The sequence below is a fragment of the Neoarius graeffei genome, chromosome 28, assembly GCF_027579695.1.
Source record: "Neoarius graeffei isolate fNeoGra1 chromosome 28, fNeoGra1.pri, whole genome shotgun sequence".
NCBI classification, from domain to species: domain Eukaryota; kingdom Metazoa; phylum Chordata; class Actinopteri; order Siluriformes; family Ariidae; genus Neoarius; species Neoarius graeffei.
Window position 1 is genome coordinate 7,014,861 of NC_083596.1, and position 6,697 is coordinate 7,021,557.

Here is a 6,697-nt window from a genome sequence, read left to right on the forward strand (position 1 = left end):
CTCATTATTTCTAGCCGCTTTATCCTTCTACAGGGTCGCAGGCAAGCTGGAGCCTATCCCAGCTGACTACGGGCGAAAGGCGGGGTACACCCTGGACAAGTCGCCAGGTCATCACAGGGCTGACACATAGACACAGACAACCATTCACACTCACATTCACACCTACGGTCAATTTAGAGTCACCAGTTAACCTAACCTGCATGTCTTTGGACTGTGGGGGAAACCGGAGCACCCGGAGGAAACCCACGCGGACACGGGGAGAACATGCAAACTCTGCACAGAAAGGCCCTCGCCGGCCCCGGGGCTCGAACCCAGGACCTTCTTGCTGCGAGGCGACAGCGCTAACCACTACACCACCGTGCCACCCCTCCATGAAAAGTCACACTTTTATTTCCCACCGTAAGTTGTAAAATGAATAGAAAATATAGTCGAGACATTTTTCTGGCCATTTTGAGCATTTAATCGACCCCACAAATGTGATGCTCCAGAAACTCAATCTGCTCAAAGGAAGGTCAGTTTTATAGCTTCTCTAAAGAGCTCAACTGTTTTCAGCTGTGCTAACATGATTGTACAAGGGTTTTCTAATCATCCATTAGCCTTCTGAGGCAATGAGCAAACACATTGTACCATTAGAACACTGGAGTGATAGTTGCTGGAAATGGGCCTCTATACACCTATGGAGATATTGCACCAAAAACCAGACATTTGCAGCTAGAATAGTCATTTACCACATTAGCAATGTATAGAGTGGATTTCTGATTAGTTTAAAGTGATCTTCATTGAAAAGAACAGTGTTTTTCTTTCAAAAATAAGGACACTTCAAAGTGACCCCAAACTTTTGAACGGTAGTGTATATCTGTAATCAATCAGAAGTACAAGCAGTGCACTATTCTCAATAGGTACTGTACATTATACACTCGCCGGCCACTTTAATAGGAACTTGTTCTTGATTCTAAGGGTGTTTTCACACCTGGTCCCCTTTAAAGGAACCAGACTCAGTCCTCTTTAAGTGGACCAAAAAGTGGACCAACAGAAAAAGAACTCGGTTCTTTTTGTGTTCACACTGTGAATTTATTACAAGGAGGACTGGGTTCTCTTTCTGGTCCAGTTAAGCTTTGATGGGGCCTCAGTCCTCTTTCTGTTCACACCAGGTCCTCTAGAGCCCTCAGACCCCCAGTGCATGGAATTCTGGGTAATTTTCTCTTGAATCAAAATGTCTGCTGCCATGCTTGCTCTGCTGTATTCTTTGATCAAAATAGTGCGGGTTAAGGAAAATAAATTTATTCCAGCGGCTGTGGTAAGTTCCAAAAGGAAGTTGAGTTTCCCTGCTGCAGTCACATGACCAACTACGGCAAACGAAGAAGGTTAAACTACAGTGAAAAAGGCGAAGTGAACCCGGTGCGCTTTTTGTTCACAATGCGCAGATTAGGCGAACCGTACCGTTGATCTTTAGCGAACCGTACTGAGACCACCTCCTGAGGTGGTCTCAGTCTGGTTCGCTTTAAAGGGGTCTGGGTACGGTTGGAGTGTTCACATATGCGCAAAAAATGCTGAGTCATCGATCTGAGTTCGGTTAGATGGCTGAAAGGGACCAAGTGTGAAAACACCCTAAGATTCCTGTTCTTGGCTGCAGGAATGGAACCCAGTGTGGTCTTCTGTTCTGCTGTTGCATGCTGAGATGCTTTTCTGCTCACCACAGTTGTAAAGAGTGATTATATGAGTTACTATATCCTTCCTGGCAGCTCGAACCACCTCGAATCTGGCCATTTCCCTCTGACCTCTCTTCTCAACAAGGCGTGTGTTTCCACCCACAGAACTGTCGCTCGCTCACTCGATGTTTTTTGTTTTTCGCGCACCGTTCTGCGTAAACTCTAGAGACTGTCGTGTGTGAAAACCCCAGTAGATCGGCAGTTTCTGAAATACTCAAACCAGTACCCATGCCACACACTGCAAAAAATGATATCTTAGCAAGTGAAAATATCTTGAAAATAGTTGAAATGATCTATTAGAAGAATACAAAACATCAATTCTGAGATTATTAAACCTAGCTCTAGATTGCAACCAATTTATTCTAAGATGTCTTATCAAGTGAAAATATCTGTCCATGCAGCAAGCTAATTTCACTAGTATTAAGTAATTTTCTCCTCAAATTCGGTTTTCAATTTTTTTGCAGTGCAGTGAAAGAAAGTCACACTTTGCACTGCAAAAAATGATCTCTTGTTGAGAGAAAATATCTTTAATATGGGTGAATTTATCTATTATTTCTTATTAGAAGTCTACTAGAACTCAAATATAAGATTATTTAGCTTACTTTGAGACGTTTTTACTAATTTCAAGCCTTAAATTTTCTTATTCTATTGGCAGATAATTTTGCTCATTTTAAGCATTCAATTCTAGAAAGAAGCAAATTTATCTGCCAATAGAATAAGAAAATTTAAGGCTTGAAATTAGTAAAAACGTCTCAAAGTAAGCTAAATAATCTTATAAACTCAACAAAAATAAAAACTTTTACACTCGTTTCAAAGTCAATAATTTGAACGTTTTGGAAAATAGGTTTGAAATAACGATTGTATTCAATTATCTTGTCATTAAAGATGCTATAGCATACAGATCATGTTTGTCATGGAATCGGTTCCACCGGAAATGCGACGACAATGTCCATGATCAAAAACTGTGAGTCACAACTTAATGAAATCATGTTAATATCGGGTGTGTCCTCCATGGGCGTTCACAACTGCAATACAACGCCTCCTCATGGATTGGATGATGCGTCTGAACACAGCTTGGGGAATGCGCCGCCATATTTGTACCAACATGGCACCAAGCTCCTGCAAGTTCTGTGGAGGGTTCCAGTGGTGCCAGTTTGATGGAGACGTGTCTGGAGATTATGGATGGTCTGTCGACTGCATCCCGTAACCCTCGCGACGTCAGTGACGGATGTTCCCGTATTCAGCATGCCAATGGCACGTTCACGCTGGATGTTTGACAGTCGTGGCATTGCAAATTAACGAATAATTAACCATAAAACCTTGTTTTTCTGAGATGACACTCTACTCTGCTACCGTGAGATCAATTGCACGTGTATCAATAGGTCACGTCACTTGTGTCACGTGGAAACGTGATTTTAGCGTGCAGTGCTCTCGCACGTGCTACGTAGGCCCGACCAGTAGAATGAATGTGTGACGTAATGCCCTTGACAATGCATTTAACCATAATCACAACAAGAACTCTCATCTCATCTCATTATCTCTAGCCGCTTTATCCTTCTACAGGGTCGCAGGCAAGCTGGAGCCTATCCCAGCTGACTACGGGTGAAAGGCGGGGTACACCCTGGACAAGTTGCCAGGTCATCACAGGGCCGACACATAGACACAGACAACCATTCACACTCACATTCACACCTACGCTCAATTTAGAGTCACCAGTTAACCTAACCTGCATGTCTTTGGACTGTGGGGGAAACCGGAGCACCTGGAGGAAACCCACGCGGACACAGGGAGAACATGCAAACTCCACACAGAAAGGCCCTCGCCGGCCCCGGGGCTCGAACCCGGACCTTCTTGCTCTGAAGTGACAGCGCTAACCACTACACCACCGTGCCGCCAACAAGAACTCTTTCAAGAAAAGTTTCTAAACACTATTTGAAAAATAATGAGTGTCAAGTTTTTATTTTTTCTGAGTATATTTGAGTTCTAGTAAACTTCTAATCAGAAATAATAGATAAATTCACCCATATTAAAGAAATTTTCTCTCAACAAGAGATCATTTTTTGCAGTGTGAGATGACAATTTTTCCCATTCTGATGTTTGAACATTTGTGAACATTCACTGAAGCTCTCGATTTGTATTTGTGTGATTTAATGCATTGTGCTGCTGTCAAGGGATCGGCTGATTAGAGAACTGCACAAAACCGGTGTAGGGGTGTTCCTATTAAAGTGGCCGGTGAGTGTAGTTGCATGTACAGTTTAAGTGTAACTTTGAAAATACTAGAGAATACCACTTATTATAATAAAATTCAGACCTTGAATGTTCTGGGAAAAGTGTATGATACAGGCTTTCTCGTGTTGAGTTTAAACTACTGATAGATCTCCCACTGAATGGAGACCTGAGTGCTCATTTTCTCAGTGAGAGATTATTCTCATGTCGAGAGAGAAAAGTATTTTCAGGTGAAAATCAGTACTGACATTGTGGTTTCGTCCAAAATTAGACACGCTTTTGGCATCTGGGAGATGAAGAAATAAAAAGGAGTAGTGATGTCATGCATGTCTTGAAACACGAGGAAAATCATGAGTGAGTGCTCATGACATCAGTGTACGTGCTGACATTAAGATTTGTAAAGGATGAGCTTTATTTTTACAATGTCGAGTTGAAACACATGACCAGTATTTCTCTCAAGCTTTGCTTTCTGTTTTGTAGTTGTAATATACAAGTAGTAGTAATATTATTAAGTGTATTTATGTCATGTCTTGACACTTTATTGTAAATATACTGTATTTTCCAACACACACATTATTACAGCTTTTCGTAGATGGAAAAATATATGGATCAGAACTGCAGTTCTGTGCATTTCACATATAATATTGTTTATACACTATGGGTAAATGTATTTCAAATAAAATGTGTAATATATCAAGATTTTATCATACACACTGTATATACTGTGTGTGTGTGTGTGTGTGTGTGTGTGTATATCTCACTCACTTTGTGTATATATAGGCTCACAACAGTGTAGGAGAGATGACGGCAAAGCAAATAAACCAAAAGGTGACTTATTAGATATACATAAAATATGAAAATGAATATATACAGTCCTGTGCAAATGTCTTAGGCATGGGTAAAGAAATGCTGTCAACTAAAAATGGCTTAAAAATAATGAAATGTTTCAACATTTAAAAAAAAAAATTACTATAAACAGCAGTAAGCCATAATAAATCAATATAACAAAAAGTCAGTATTTGGTGTGAGATGATGCTTTGCTGAAGAAAAAAAAAAAAAAAGCAGTCTGAAGTCCAGTGAGGTCAGTTTTATGCGGAAATGATCTGTAGGTTTTACTGAGCATCTTCCAGAACCAGCCGCAGTTCTTCTGGACACTTTGACTGTCACACTCGCTTCCTCATTTTGCACCAAAACCCAGCAGCCTTCATGATGTTTTCTTTTTTAATCTGAAAAGTGCTCTCTTATGGAATACGCTGCTCGGATACAAACTTTTTTTTCTGTAACGTTTAATTTTATGCTGGAAAACAAGCGTTTGGAACTCTAAAATGTTTTTGTACCGACTCGATAATGTAGAAGTCATCGAATAGAAATCTATCTCGAAGTTTGTATGAAAAAAAATATAGGGTGCCTAAGACTTTTGCACAGTACTGTATAGAATCTATAACACACACATACAGTGTATTAGTGATTATTCTGTTGTATATCACACTGTATTTCTGTTATATATATTCTGTGTCCTCACTAACCATGTGACTTGTAAATTGTACTTATTACCAATGTGCTCAATGTTGAACCATATTTATATATGTCCACTACAATACATCAGACCACTGATACTGCATATTCGGAGATTTTCATGTTTTGACCCCGCCGGTTACGCTCTGGAATCATGTTCCAAAGTCTGATGAAATCTTATTACACACTCGGAGAACATTCATGCAGGAGTTGCTTGAACCCAAGCGTGGTCTAGTTGTATGCAAAAATCTGGGCACCCCTGACCAAGTTACATATTTTACTTCAGCAAACTATTTCCAAAATATCTTAGTGCGCAATTACTTTGTCATTTAAAAAATAACCATATATAATTTAAATGTAATTTTCCAGGGCTGTGCAAAAACTTTTGCATATAACTCTATCGCCAATTCTTCTTTTTATCCATGTTGTGAAGTGTCTCTGGTACTGTTGCTGATGGAGCAGTGTGAAAGATGTGCTCTGTCTTAACTCTGTATTTTTTAAAATGTTGATTTTTTTTTTTTTTGCGCAAAACTGATTGCCAATAAATGTAAATATTTATGAAGTCCACTTTAAGAAGTGCCAAAAAATCCATCTATACATCAAATCCCAAATTTCCAATCTTGACATTTTGTGTTCTGTCACAGAGAGCAAATAATACAGTATGTATCCTAAGTTCTCTGTGGTTAAAGGAGCAGTATGTAATGTTTAGAGCCCTCTGCTGACTGTGATGAAAATTACAAGTGCAGTAAAAACACTGACCAGCCTTAAGGCCTCTGCATGCTCTTGCGACAAGGCTTTCGCAGATAGCTTTTCGCAGACAATTGTAATTTATCGTTGAGCGGGGACTAATAGGCGTGCGCGATGTTATTCACCGGCACAACGCAAGGGGGCGCGAAATCGCTAGGAGTAGTTGGTGGGTGTGGCTAATGGAGTGTTTATCCTCCTGTTACTTATAATGACTAGAACTGGGGCGGCACGGTGGTGTAGTGGTTAGCGCTGTCGCCTCACAGCAAGAAGGTCCGGGTTCGAGCCCCGGGGCCGGCGAGGGCCTTTCTGTGTGGAGTTTGCATGTTCTCCCCGTGTCCGCGTGGGTTTCCTCCGGGTGCTCCGGTTTCCCCCACAGTCCAAAGACATGCAGGTTAGGTTAACTGGTGACTCTAAATTGACCGTAGGTGTGAATGTGAGTGTGAATGGTTGTCTGTGTCTATGTGTCAGCCCTGTGATGACCTGGCGACTTGTCCAGGGTG